Source organism: Vicia villosa, linkage group LG1, assembly GCF_029867415.1.
Source record: "Vicia villosa cultivar HV-30 ecotype Madison, WI linkage group LG1, Vvil1.0, whole genome shotgun sequence".
Taxonomy (NCBI): Eukaryota; Viridiplantae; Streptophyta; class Magnoliopsida; order Fabales; family Fabaceae; genus Vicia; species Vicia villosa.
The window spans coordinates 56,548,270-56,564,151 of NC_081180.1; the positions used below are offsets into that span (position 1 = coordinate 56,548,270).

Genomic DNA, 15,882 nt, shown 5'->3' on the forward strand with positions numbered 1-15,882 from the left:
TGACGTGGTATCAACTATCTACCCAATACTAAAGTGTTTCCCAAACTGACCTTTTTGCCCTTCCAAGCAAATATTTTTTCCCTAGCTAAAGGTTATTCCAGTAATTAACAAAATAAAAATTGCTTCATGCCAATTGTTCTCTTCTCATTGGTCACTTCAATGATCTGTTGTACTTTCAGTTTACTTTTCATCTCACACGTTTTCTCTTCTCTCACACGTTTTCTCTTCTCTCTCACACGTTTTCTCTTTTCTCTTTTGTTTTCTCTTGTCTCTCTCTTTCTATACTTCCCTCTTCTCTCTCCTCAAACCCTAAAATTCTCCCATCCTCGCCGTGCACACCCAGATCGCGTGAAATCTCTCCTTCCCGCTGTCGCACACTCAGCCGCCGTCACACCATTCCAACTGATTCCATAAAGGTATAGTTACTTTATGTTTTTTATTTGTTTACTGATGTGAGAAAAGTAAAAGAAGAAGGAAAAGAGTAGAATCACCATAGTTTCGATTTCAATTCTTAGGTCTTTCTAGGTTTTAAAAAGTTTTTTATTTTGATTTTTGCAGTATGCTTTTCAATGATACACTGTGTTCAAATCGTGTGAGTTTCGCTGACCCAAATAAGGAAATTTGTTGGAATCGCTCTCTTTCCACCAGGTTTGTTCCCAGTTTCTCAAAAATTTTGGTGCTTCCATTCTTTTTCATTACAATGTTGAATTCGTTGTTGTTTTGTGTTTGATTTCTTATATGTTATCTTCCTTATGTGTTGGTCTCTCTCATTCTCTATTATCAACTTTGAAGTTTGATGCTTTATCTTTATTTTACTTGCAAAATAGACTTTGAGAGATTCACAAATGTTAGGATTTTTATTCTTACCCTTTCTTTTCTCTTTATTTTAGTATATTTGATCTTGATAATGTTGTTTATGTTAGGTTTTTCATAATAAATAATTTCTTATTATTATTATTTCGTGATAAATAAATTTCACAGTACATCTACTATCGATACTTTTCCGGCAGAGAAAAGAAAGGTATTGATAACTAAATTTGCATTATAACTAAACCAAGATATAAGTAAAATTGGTTGATCTAATTTATGTTAAGTATGGATGCACTATTCTTGTACGAGCTACATAATTGGAAAGCTTGAAAGCTAATATTCCATGGATGTTAGATCCCACAGTTTGTGTGGCACTAGACAATTTTGTATCCTACATATACATTCAGATTATTATTATTATAGGTTTCTACTAACTTCTACCTGTTAGTACATATATTGTTAGTACATATATGATATATGATATAACCTTAACAATATATGACAAATAATTTCACAGTACATCTACTATCGATACTTTTCCGGCAGAGAAGCGAGAAGTGATGATGAAGAATATCATAGTGACATGTAATTGATGTCATGATGACTATATCTATGTTAATCACTTGACACATTTATATGTAGAATGTTGGTCCACAACTTGAAACATGGAATGTTGGTTGAGTTTGCTTGAGATTAATTTGAATTTGTGAGATATTGGATCGAACTCTAGTATGATCGAAGGGTAGCTTCTTGGTTCGACAGTATTAAGCATGAAGTCGAAGGTTGTTCACATGCTTGTGTCGAAGATGCTAGGGTCATTAGCATGTTAAATTAGGTTTTAGTGTTTAAACCCTAATTTGTTAAGTTAGCTTGTTTATTAAGTTGGCTTGTGTAATGGGCCTTGTGGAAAAAGCCCATTAGTTAGTATGTTAGGTTTTATTATAAATAGCATACTAGTCTCTCATCATTGCTAAGCAGCAAATCCTAATTTAGGGTGAGAGAGGTTATTTGTTATTCTTGTAAACTTGTAATCTTGTTTTAAGAGAAAGTAAAAGAAGAGCAGTTATAACCAATTCTTGTGTTCTTCTTATCTTCCCTAATTCCTATTATATTTTGTTCTTGACATCGTTTTTCACAACAAATTGGTGCGGTGAGCATGGAGAAGATGTCGTCAACAAAGTACGAGATTGAAAAGTTCACCGGAGTGAATGATTTCGGTCTGTGGCGCTTGAAGATGAAAGCCCTACTGGTTCAGCAGGGTTGTTTGGAAGCGTTGAAGGGAGAGGCAGCCATGAATGCTGCATTAACGGCAGCGGAGAAGACGACTATGATCGAGAAGGCACACAACACAATTTTGTTGAGCCTTGGTGATAAGGTTCTCAGGCAGGTATCAAAGGAGACGACGGCATCAGGGTTATGGGCGAAACTTGAAAGTTTGTATATGACCAAATCGCTGGTAAATCGACTCTACTTGAAGGAGGCTTTGTATTCATTCAAGATGGTTGAAGACAAAGTGTTGGCTCAGCAGTTGGATATGTTCAACAAGCTGATTCTTGATCTTGAAAATATTTATGTAAAGATCGATGATGAAGATCAAGCGTTGTTACTATTGTGCGCTTTGCCTCGATCACATGCTTACTTCAAATAAACTCTCATGTATGGAAGGGAGTCCCTGACCTTTGAAGAAGCTCAATCAGCCCTATATTCAAAGGACCTGAACGAACAAAAGGAGCATAAACCTTTGGCTGTTGGCGAAGGTTTGGCCGTTAAAGGAAAACTCTTACGAAAGGATGGTAAGTTTGACAAGAAGAAGGGCAAAAGCCAGTCAAATTTTTACAGTGGCGAAGCATCTGGCATTCGATGCTATCATTGTAAGAAGGAGGGTCACACAAGAAAGGTGTGCCCTGAACGCCTGAAAGATCATGGAGGTAAGGATAATGGCAATGCAACCATTGTTCAAGATGATTTCGAATCATCTGATGTTCTTGTGGTTTCAAGCAGTGACTCGAGAAGAGAGTGGATTATGGATTCATATTGCACTTGGCACATGACTCCAAACAAAGACTTGTTCGAGAAATTATGTGATCAAGATGGTGGATCAGTATTGCTGGGAAACAACAAGGCTTGCAAGATTGCAGGTGTTGGATCTGTGAGGTTCAAACTCCATGATGAGTCAATAAGGTTATTGACTGAGGTCAGGTATGTTCCTGATTTGAAGAGAAATCTACTTTCTCTTGGTGAATTCGACAAGAAAGGATATGTTTTCCAAGGAGAGAAAAGTATCCTAAGAGTCATGAAGGATTCGAAGGAAGTCTTGAGAGGCGTGAAGAAACAAGGCTTGTATACCCTTGAGGCTGAAGTTGTAAGTGGTCCGACAAATGTTGCATCCACGAAACCTTTGTCGAAGACAAAAATCTGGCACATGAGATTGGGCCATGTCAGTGAAAGGGGTCTGGTCGAATTAGGGAAACAAAATCTGCTTGGTGGAGACAAAGTCGAAAAGCTGAAGTTTTGTGAACCCTGTGTACTTGGAAAATCTTGCAGAGTGAAGTTCAACAAAGGCAAACAAAGAATACATGGATCCCTTGATTACATTCATGCTGATCTTTGGGGGCCTGCAAGGTGTCCATCACATTCAGGAGCAAGGTATTTTCTATCCATAGTAGATGATTATTCCAGAAAATTATGGGTATTCATCTAGAAGAGCAAGGATGAAACTTTTGCGAATTTCAAAAGTTGGAAGACTCTGGTTGAAAATCAGACTGGCAGAAAGGTCAAGAGGTTGAGAACCGACAATGGCCTTGAATTTTGCAATGAGGCATTCAACAATTTTTGTGCTGCCTCTGGTATTGCAAGGCACAGAACTACTGCAGGTACTCCACAGCAAAATGGTTTGGCTGAAAGGTTTAATCGAACTATTTTGGAGAGAGTCAGATGCATGTTGACTAGTGCGGGGCTAAAGAAGGTGTTCTGGGCTGAGGCTGTTTCGACAGCAACATATCTGATAAACAGATGTCCTTCGACAGCGTTAGATATGAAGACACCTGAAGAAGTTTGGTCGGGACATCCACCAGATCTCGACAAACTGAGAGTATTTGGCTGCGTAGCCTATGCTCACATTAGGCAAGACAAGGTCGAACCTAGAGCTCTGAAATGCATGTTCATGGGATACTGTTAGGAGTAAATTAATGGTAAATTCATGTGTTAATATAAGTGATTTCTTCTCTAAACTAATGCAAATTGTGATGAATCCATAGGTTTTTATAAAGAATTGAACTGAATAAGTTTAGTTCATGTATAAAGCAAATCGAATCACTTGTGGGTGTTATTGTTGCAGGTTTTGAGCTGAATTGGAACTTAAGAAGAACATGAAGAGGAAAGGAAGCTAGAAGTATCAAAGGCAAAGCAAAAAGATGAAGTTTGACAAGGGCGCGCCGCGGGAGTTCTAGCCAGCGCCGCGCCAAAGTTTCTGTTTTGAAGCGCGTCGTGCCAATCCGATGCCGCGCCGCGGCCTCGGCGTTAAAAGCCCAAAACTTCTATTTAAAAAGCCCTAGCTTCCAAGAGAAAAACAACGGGGTAGAGATCTTTTGGGAGCGAAATTCAGAGAGCAATCCTAATCCAGAACAGCAAACAACATCCGACGGAGAATTCAACATCAATTGAAGACATTCCCTTGATGAAGATGAATCCATCCATGAAACCTTGTTTGTTCTTCATGTCTATGGAGAGCTAAATCCCTTTTGTTGAGTCTAAGGTAGTAGTTAACCTATGAATATACAATACCATTGATTAATTCCTGTGAACAATTGTTTGAATTCATTATCAATAAGAAACCTTGCTTTTATTCTTACATTATCGTTGAATCTTTGATCGAAAGAAAGGATTTAACTTTTGCCCTAGGTTACTATATTGATTCAATTGCAATTTGCAGAGATGGAATTGTAATTGGGTTTTCATAATTATCATTCTTAATTACTATTATCGTTATTGTGATTTGGAGAGATCGAATCTCATACCGGTAAAAGTTATCTAATTTGATTTGCAGACATGGAATCTTATTTGAGGATAAGTGAAGATAATGATTCAAAGGATTATTCTATTGTGATTTAATTGATAATTGTATAGGATTAGGTTGATGAACCCTAAAGACTCAACATCTTTCTTTAATTGTTAACACAAAATCCTTTACTCGCTTGTATTTTATCATTTGCTTTTGATATTATTAGAAGTATCAGACAAACCAAACCAAATTTCCTAACTCAAAATAAACAACTATAGAACGGCAGTGATATTAACCAATCCCTGTGGATACGATATATTACAGAAAATATTTACCCACAAATACTTTCAACAAATTGGCGCCGTTGCCGGGGATTGGTGTCAATATTGCACGCATTGCAATAGTTTTTTATTTTGAGTTATTTCCTTATTTTTAGTTATATTATTTTTAGTTATTTACTTATTTTTAGATTTTTTTGTTTAGTTACTTATTTTTAGATTTTTTGTTTAATTACTTAATTTTAGATTTTTTTTGTTTAGTTCCTTAATTTTAGATTTTTAGTTTAGTTCCTTTATTTTAGAATTTTTGTTTAGTTCCTTTATTTTAGATTTTTAGTTAATTACATTATTTTAGATTTTGTTATTGCAATAGTCTTTTAATTTTTATTTTTGTATAAAATTTTTTATCTTGTTATTTCACTTGTTTGCTAGTCTTGTAGATGTTTGTTTCTCAGAATGTTTGACCCACATATAAATGACGCGATTCATGCGCAAAACGAGATCCTTTTTCAACAAATGGAGTATCTCCTTCAAAGTGTGTCACAGTTCACACCTCAAGTTAATGAGTTTTATGATAGCGGATGGGGCACACCGGAAGATACGATGGAGTATCATATGGCTAACCATGATTATCAACAACAAGCCTTTCAACCTTACACTCAATCATCGCCACAACAACAAGGAGGACAATCTAAGTTGGAAGAGATCATGAATCAGTACATACAAATGTCAATGACAAATCAACAACAAGGGCTTTCACAGTATAATCAAGGTTATCAAAGTGGACCCTCTGAGTTAGAGGAAACCATGAATCAATTCATGCAACTCTCTTCAACCATTCAACAGAACCGGGAAATTCGAGATGCTCAACTTACCAAATTCTTAACCGAGCAAAACGTAAGTCAAGTCTCAACTTTTCAAAACCATGCGACTTATGTAGAAACTTGCAATGCTACTTTTGTAAGGAGTGTAAAAGTGATTGGTGAGGATGATGGAAAGAAGAGATTGGAGGAGGAAGTTGATGACAAAGAAGATGTTGTTGAAAAGGATAACATAGAGTATGGAAACGTCAAGAAAAATATAGAAGTTGAGTATGAGCTCGCAATGAAGCTACCTTATCCAAGACCGCCTAAAAAAGTAGATGATGTGTTAGTCGAAGGAACAAAAAAGGAGGATATAATCAAAGAAGTCATGAATGAGTTAGAAACTTCAAAAGTTGAAACTTTTTCAAAAGAGAATAGGGTGGACTTAGAGTTGCAGAAGAGTAGTAATGCAAATGAGCATAAACTCTCATTGGAATTACTTCCTCCACAAGTTCCTAATAAAGAAGGGAAGGAGATTCAGTGCTTTCGACCAATGGAAATGTTGAGCCGTTTGCAAATCACCATCCCATTTTTAGAGGGTTTAAAGTTAAAGCCAACATTTGTCAAGGATAGGTTCTCACCGACGAAGAAATTAACGGGTAAGGAGGTTATCTCTCTTGAGGAGAGGAAAAAACAAATGAAGGAAGAGAGATCGCGAGTAGAAGGGGTAAGAATTAAGGATGAAGAAACCAAACAAGCAAACATGAAATACTTTTGGGGCTTCACATTGGTAAGAAAAGTACCAAGGAAAAGAGACATTGGTTGATGATTCAACCATGAACCGTCGAGCCATGCGACGTTAAACGAAGCACTTCGTGGGAGGTAACCCACACTTCTAAAGATTTATTTTTGTCTATTTTTATTTCAGGAAATAATAAGGGAACCTTTCTGGTGAAAGCTAGGAAGAGGCAAGTAATATTGTAATACCCTCTGTGAGTCAACCCTCTCGAGCTTGTTACGAAACATTGAGGTCAATGTTTAGTTTAAGTTGGGGGTGGATTTACTCTTTGCATTTTTTATGTTCAATTTTATGTTTTTTTTTTCTGTTTGTACCCCCAGTTAGAGTAAGTAGTCCCACAACAGAATGAGAATCTCAAGCAAAGCACCGACAAAGGAGCAACATGCATGAAAGTGGTAATGAGTGTAATTTTTTTTGAGAAAATTAAATTTTCACTTTCTTTTTCAATAAAATGACAAGGCAGGTATGAATTTTCAAACTCAAATTCTTAATGTGTGCATGAAATTTAGGTTGTTAGTAAATACTTGACAGAAGCTCTTTATGGTACACTATTTTATTGGATCAGCTTAGCCTTAACCATTGAGAGGAAAGCTTTCCATTGTTTACTATATGCAGGAGACCATCAATTATTTTGCCTTGTTCGTATCATGCTAAACCGGTTGTGGCATCGTTTGTGGAAATCTGTGAAAGTGATTTAGGCAATTGTTTGAATCTGAGAGTTCTTTTAGCCTATTCTAATGTACAACTTATTTACTTCTGTGAGAGTGTGATCCTTTGCTAACCATTCTTTGAGCCTGAGGTCAAGATAAGCATCATAATATGCACCAAGGAAAATACCTGGTGAGTTTTGATCTCAATAAAAAGTTTTGTTTTAGACCATCAACCATAAATTTGGTGATGTGTTTTCTCTTTGACCTTCTTAGAAAGTAGGGGAGCATTCATATAATCTGAATACAGGTTGATCTCCAAGTTGGGGAGAGTCACATTCAAAAGAAGAGTAAGTACTTATGGTAATCGGTGAAAGATAAAAGAAGTCGTAGCTTGAAAAAAAAAGAGAAGAAGAGTTATTGAAAAAAAGAACAACGTTTGAATATAACGGTTGTTGAAAAAAAAAGTGAAAAAGAAGAATCAAGCTACGAATGAATGAAAAAAATATGGACAGGTAAAGGAATTAGAGTTTTAGAGAAAAAGAAATAAGTTATGATTTGGATGCTTCCCTAGATTAGGAACAACCCTTGATTATCTTCTTTTCTTTGAATCTAAAACCACATTACAACCATAGAAAGACCTTTTGATTCTCAGATTCCACAAGACTTGATGCGAGCAATTTGGTGAACGTATGATATGGATTCTTGTTGATTTAATTGTTTGGATGAGTGTTTAACCCCTCTTTTATTCATCATACTTTTTGATGAGAGTGATTAGTGCTGATTCAATTACAATTGTGTAGTGTTTTGAACTTCTGGATGTAATTTGCTTTCAAAGTCAGTTTCATGTGTATATTCTGAGTTTGCAGGTAGAAGAGGAGTATTTGACTTAGTTACTGGATTGAACCACTTGAAAAAAAAAAAACTTTTTGAAAAACCTGTTGCATGATTGTCGGTAAGCTTTGCTGGAGGTAAGTGATTTTGTTTAGGGACAAACAAAACTCTAAGTTGGGGAGAGTTTGTTAGGAGTAAATTAATGGTAAATTCATGTGTTAATATAAGTGATTTCTTCTCTAAACTAATGCAAATTGTGATGAATCCATAGGTTTTTATAAAGAATTAAACTGAATAAGTTTAGTTCATGTATAAAGCAAATCGAATCACTTGTGGGTGTTATTGTTGCAGGTTTTGAGCTGAATTGGAACTTAAGAAGAACATGAAGAGGAAAGGAAGCTAGAAGTATCAAAGGCAAAGCAAAAAGATGAAGTTTGACAAGGGCGCGCCGCGGGAGTTCTAGCCAGCGCCGCGCCAAAGTTTCTGTTTTGAAGCGCGCCGCGCCAATCCGATGCCGCGCCGCGGCCTCGGCGTTAAAAGCCCAAAACTTCTATTTAAAAAGCCCTAGATTCCAAGAGAAAAACAACGGGGTAGAGATCTTTTGGGAGCGAAATTCAGAGAGCAATCCTAATCCAGAACAGCAAACAACATCCGACGGAGAATTCAACATCAATTGAAGACATTCCCTTGATGAAGATGAATCCATCCATGAAACCTTGTTTGTTCTTCATGTCTATGGAGAGCTAAATCCCTTTTGTTGAGTCTAAGGTAGTAGTTAACCTATGAATATACAATACCATTGATTAATTCCTGTGAACAATTGTTTGAATTCATTATCAATAAGAAACCTTGCTTTTATTCTTACATTATCGTTGAATCTTTGATCGAAAGAAAGGATTTAACTTTTGCCCTAGGTTACTATATTGATTCAATTGCAATTTGCAGAGATGAAATTGTAATTGGGTTTTCATAATTATCATTCTTAATTACTATTATCGTTATTGTGATTTGGAGAGATCGAATCTCATACCGGTAAAAGTTATCTAATTTGATTTGCAGACATGGAATCTTATTTGAGGATAAGTGAAGATAATGATTCAAAGGATTATTCTATTGTGATTTAATTGATAATTGTATAGGATTAGGTTGATGAACCCTAAAGACTCAACATCTTTCTTTAATTGTTAACACAAAATCCTTTACTCGCTTGTATTTTATCATTTGCTTTTGATATTATTAGAAGTATCAGACAAACCAAACCAAATTTCCTAACTCAAAATAAACAACTATAGAACGGCAGTGATATTAACCAATCCCTGTGGATACGATATATTACAGAAAATATTTACCCACAAATACTTTCAACAGATACCCTGAAGGAGTCAAAGCTTATAGGCTATGGTGCCTAGAGCCAGGTCACAGGAGGTGTATCACCAGTCGAGATGTAGTTTTCAATGAAGCGGAAATGGCTTTTAAGAAAACTGATGCTAGTCAAAATGCAGAAACATCTGACGAAGAGCTGGAACAGGTAGAGATTCCTGTTGAGGTGGAGCATGTTGATGCTGAATTGCATATCCCTGATGAAGTCGAAGAAGAAGCAGAAGATGCTGAGGAAATTGAGGAAACTGTCAATGACTACCTATTGTCAAGAGATAGGTCGAGAAGAGCCATCAAGCCACCTCAGAGACTTGGATATGCAGATCTTATATCTTATGCCTTAATCTTTGCAAGTGAGGTTCTAGACGAAGAACCTAGAGACTACAAGGAAGTTATGAGGAGTCAAAATAAGACTGAATGGCTGAAGGCCATGGATGATGAGATGAAATATCTTCATGATAATCATACTTGGGAACTGATCAAGAAACCTGCTGGGGTAAGGTTAGTCAGCTGTAAATGGATTTTCAAAGTTAAGGAAGGAATTGAAGGAGTGACGTCGAAAAGATACAAGGCAAGGTTAGTTGCAAGGGGTTTCACTCAGAAAGAAGGTGTCGACTTCAATAATGTGTTTTCTCCTGTTGTGAAGCATAGGTCTATTCGAATGTTGCTTGTCATGGTGGCACAGTTCGATCTTGAACTAGAACAGATGGATGTGAAGACTGCGTTCTTGTATGGTGATCTAGATGAAACGATCCTGATGAGGCAACCTGAAGGGTATGTCGAAAAGGGGAAGGAAGAATATGTGTGCAAGTTAAAGATATCTTTGTATGGACTGAAACAATCTCCTCGGCAATGGAATAGGAGATTCCACAAGTTCATGGCACGCATAAATTTCATTAGAAGTCAGTTCGACCACTGCGTTTACTTCAGATTTCGACCTGGTAATTCATTTGTTATTTTGTTGCTTTATGTGGATGATATTCTCATAGCAATCAACAATGTTGAAGATGTGACGAGGGTGAAGGCTGAACTCAATAAGGAGTTTGATATGAAGGATCTGGGAGCTACTTCCAGGATTCTTGGAATTGACATTCGAAGAGATAGAAAGAAGTCGAAGTTATGCTTATCTCAAGAGGCATATCTACGGAAGATTCTCGAAAAATTTGGTATGTCGAATTCGAAGCCAGTTGTGACTCCAACAAACCCTCAATTCAAGCTGAGTATTGATCAGTGTCCCAGTACTGATGTCGAAAGAGCCTATATGAATAGCATCTCATATGCTAATATAGTTGGTTCTTTGATGTATGCTATGGTCTGTACTAGACCCGACATAACATATGCAGTAAGTCTTGTAAGCAGGTACATGGCGAACCCTGGAAAGGCTCACTGGCAAGCATTGAAGTGGATTTTAAGGTACATAAATGGGTCTCTGAATAGAGTCCTAATTTATGGTGGAGCCTTGGGTGAAGATAGTAAAGCAGTAATAGAAGGATATGTCGACTCTGATTATGCAGGTTGTATGGATTCCAAAAAATCTATTTCTGGATATGTTTTCACTATGTTTGGAACTGCAATAGTTGGAAAGCAACACTTCAGAAGGTTGTTGCCCTATCAACCAGTGAAGCGGAGTATATTGCCCTAATTGAAGCTGTGAAAGAAGCATTGTGGCTTGAAGGTATTGCGAAGGAGCTGAAACTTCAAGGTCGAGGTATCACTGTTAAATGTGATAGTCAAAGTGCAATACACCTGTCGAAGAATTCAGCCTATCATGAGAGAACTAAGCACATTGATGTGAGGCTGCATTTCGTCAGAGGAGTAATCGAGCGTGGAGAAGTCCAAGTGCTGAAGGTTTCGACTGAAGACAATGCTGCTGATATGATCACCAAGACATTGTCGAGTTGCAAGTTTTTCCACTATATGCAGTTGATAAAGCTGCATGAAGAAAGCTAGTTTGTTCCCTTGATGTTGTAAAGTTAGATCCAAGGTAGAGATTTGTGAGATATTGGATCGAACTCTAGTATGGTCGAAGGGTAGCTTCTTGGTTCGACAGGATTAAGCATGAAGTCGAAGGTTGTTCACATGCTTGTGTCGAAGATGCTAGGGTCGTTAGCATGTTAAATTAGGTTTTAGTGTTTAAACCCTAATTTGTTAAGTTAGCTTGTTTATTAAGTTGGCTTGTGTAATGGGCCTTGTGGAAAAAGCCCATTATTTAGTATGTTAGGTTTTATTATAAATAGCATACTAGTCTCTCATTATTGCTAAGCTGCAAATCCTAATTTAGGGTGAGAGAGGTTATTTGTTATTCTTGTAAACTTGTAATCTTGTTTTAAGAGAAAGTAAAGGAATAGCAGTTATAACCAATTCTTGTGTTCTTCTTATCTTCCCTAATTCCTATTATATTTTGTTCTTGACATCGTTTTTCACAACAGAATTCACCCTGCTATCTCAGTTTTCATGGTTGATTGAGATTTATTTATTTGGCTCATTTGTTTATTTTCGTTTGGTCAGACTAGAGCAGTGCTGCAGTTTGCAGGATGGTTGTTGCAGATGGTGTTTCTGAACAAATGAATCTACCAGAAGTTTCAGAACAAGTGTATCTACCAGAAGCAGAATTTGTCTCATAAACAAGGTGTGCTAATGCAACATCCTTAACATCAACATAACATTGTGTTGCATTCACATAACTTTTTGTTGCACCATTGAGATACTTGAGGATGTGAATTGTACTAGCATTAATGGTTTCTTGTAGTAATGGTCCAAGGACCAAAACTGGGTTCACTACAACCAAATAAACTTCATTTTCTTTTGCTATATTCCATGCTGGTTGTTCTGCCACTGTCTTCCCATAGTAATACCAATTCTGAAAAACAAAAAATTTTAGTATTAATTTTTCTAAAAATATTTATATTTTTTATTTAATAGGAAGGTATGCCTTAGTATGTAGTTCCAAGACATTAGCCTTGCTCAAATGCAAGCTGCAGTATGCTGTTATGATGTTAGGTAGCATATATTGTGTATTAATGGCATATCTTATGCCTAATGCTTAATAAAACTTTTAATTTTGGCCTTTTAAAAAGTGTCACAATTTGAGATGAAAAAATCTCTCTCAGTAATTTTCTCTCTGTAATATGTATATATGATTTTGAGTTTAATTCTTTTTTACATAGGTTTGCTTTTTTGTCTCCATGGAGGCTCTAAATGCTTTAAAGTTGCCAGTGAAGGTTAAGGCAGGTTTTCTCGGATCAGTGAAACTTAAGGTTGATGGAACATTTTCTTTCTCAGAAACTTAGGAGTATATTGTATTGAATCTGGTTAGATATAGCTGAATGATCACTATTCCGTTGTTTCTTCTTTTGAGTGGGTATACTTATCGATAGAAATGTATCTGCTATTTCAAAATACCTACAACTCTGTTCACCTTTAGAAAGTGGATGATATATTTTTTTTTCTATTTTGTGAATCTTTCTTTTATGGTCTATTGACAAACATGCTTGCAAGATGATAAGATCAAGTTTCTATGTTATTTTATGTCTTATATAATGGCCCGGTTACGTTGTACTTTATTATTTGTATTCTATATCATAATCATGCTGTAAAATGATTGTAGGTGAAAGATTATAGACCACTTTGGCCAATATCTAGGAATTGTTTTGTAATATAAGAAAGGTTAATGTTTTGGAAAATTGGACAGTTATAAATTGTATTAATGTTTTGCTTCTGAAATCAGCACTATTTTTTGATAGTAAGTCAAGTTTTTATATTCTTTATTTCGTTGCAGTACTGTATGCTTGCAGCAGATTAATATTGAAATATACTTCGCATCTTACACTGTTGGACGCCATTATAATTTACTCACTTCCCCCGCCAGATCCGGTCTGATTTATTGAGTTTTTGCATAGTATACTTTAAAGATTTTCTGCAGTGTAAACTATTGTCTCGATGGCATAATGTCGATTCAGTGTCATGTTCAATGAAGAAGATACCATAAAAGAGGTTTCTTCCAAGTGGTTTATTGATTTGCTTGAAGCTTTAGAAGCTATGGCCAAAGATAACGAGCAAATCCCCCATGGGAAATGAACTTGAAAGTGAAGCTGTTACAAAAATGGAGATGTACTCCTTTTGAATTTTTTTATTATTATTTAAAAACACCAAGTTTATATATGTGTACTCTTTGATGTATTTTACTAACCAAAATATTTTCACAAGTTTGATAGAAAATTGAATCAAACTATTTATATAAATACAATCACTTATTTTACATTCAGTTTATTAAATTGTATATTCCAATTGTTTTTCAAGTTTGTATATATCAAGACTCAAAGTTTGAACATTCTTACATACTTAAAGCACTAATCTTTTTCAATTTTGTAGTTTATAAACTTATGTTTTTGTGCACTGTTAAGTTTTAAAACAAGCATGTAGGTCCCAATTGTGTTTTTAATTTCGATATCGTTATGAAACAAAAAAAAATTTAATTCAAAAACTTAGTTTTGATTTATACTCAAGTTAATGATTACATTCAAAATTATTTTAGTTTATAGCATTTTGTTTTAAGTTATGGAGAGGTTTAAGTTTTTCTTAAAGTTCAAAGTCATTTTGTGCAAACGTCACATATTTTTCTTATCTTTCAAAAAATACTACACCACAAAGAATTTTATTAGGCTTTATTTTACGGGTCACTATCAACATAATGCATATTTTATTTATTTTTCAAATGTTAAAATTCTTTTTATTTTCTTTCCGTCTCATGGGTCAATTTTTTTCTTTGTATAATTATTTAATAATTAAGTAATTCATTTCTAATTTATTTATATTTAAATAATTTATACCATATCAAATGCATGATAGTATAATGTATTTTTTGATTTTAACAACAATTAAAATATATTTATTTCACGGGTCACTAACAGGACAATATTTATTTTACTTTAATCAATCATTATTTTAATTTAAGAGACAAAATCTTTATTTTTAAATATTAATTTTTCTCCATCTCACAATTTTTTTTTTGTGTATGATTATTTAATATAATTCAATCTATATCATTATTGTTCATTTTAAAAAAATTAATCATTTCAAATTATGCATTTATTATCTAAAATTTTACATTTATATTTGATACTATCTAAGTGTTATGACATTAAGACTCATTCATGTGTTATTTCATGATTATTATTTAAAAGTTATAAATTAATATATATATATATATATATATATATATAATTATTTATACAATATTATAATTAAATTACCCGTGCGCACGGGTCTCTTACTAGTATTGAAGACTAAAACGAAGGAAAAGAGACGTGTTTTTCAGTCATAAAAAGCTGGTCCAGACCCGAGAATGATTTTATGTGGATTTGGAAATCCTTTAACTGCATCTTAAAAGAAAATAAAAGCACGTTTTCTTACATCTTAATTGCAATGGGAATACACATGACTTATATCTCAGCTCCATATTGTTGAAAATCCAACACATGAGTTATATTAATTGCAAAGGGGATTTGGAGTTCAAGTCAAACGAAATCTACCATTAATGCAACACATACGTACGGCACTTAATGCATTTTAATAAGCTACTATGTCATGAAATCAAACTACAAAGCAAGTTAAAGAATAGAGATATAAAGTTATAAACCCATTGCTGTTGACAAAGATAGTTAGATTTTCTTTTATTTCTTTTATTATTGTTCATTATTCAACAATTTGTAGGAGTTTTTATCAAAATGATCAAATTTTCCAATTTTAATTCTAAACTGACGAACTTTTCTTCATAATTTTTAATTTCTCATATTTCAAAAAAAATGGAAGTCATTCAAAGCACTTTAGATTTATTGGCGCATGCAAAAAAAAATTTCCAATAAATAATGGTATTAATCACAAGAAAGTACACAAACCAAACAATTACCCCTTTATACAAGACAGAGGTAAAATGTTTCAGTAAAATTACAAGTCGTAGAAGAATTATTAACTGACCTAAACCACTTCCAAGAAACGAGTATTGTAGCATTATAACATTCGTCAAAGTTAAATACATAACCTTTGAACAAGATAGCGTTTCTCATCACCCACAAGTTCCACAAAATCGCAAGCCATATAACCTCTACAGTTAATCTTTCGTCTATCGCCTTAATTTTTTCAAAGTGATCCAAGAAACTCCTCAACTCAACATTCGTCAACTTAACCGAAGCCCCTAACCACTATCCTACTTTGTTCCAAATTCTACTTGTGAATGGGCACGACTCGAATAGGTGATTGGAATTCTCCATAATGTTGAAACACAACATGCAACAACAGTCCCTATCTTCTACCAAAATACCTCTTATCTCCAATT

The 15,882-nt window shown here is 34.8% G+C and overlaps 1 long non-coding RNA gene across 1 annotated transcript; it reads left to right on the plus strand.

Annotated features, from left to right (window-relative positions):
- The first annotated feature begins 1,131 nt into the window (after window positions 1–1,131).
- On the plus strand, window positions 1,132–12,920 carry LOC131606801 (uncharacterized). Its single transcript, XR_009285051.1, has 3 exons — window positions 1,132–1,395; window positions 12,057–12,177; window positions 12,716–12,920. It is a non-coding gene; the product is annotated as an uncharacterized LOC131606801 (long non-coding RNA).
- The last annotated feature ends 2,962 nt before the right edge of the window (window positions 12,921–15,882 follow it).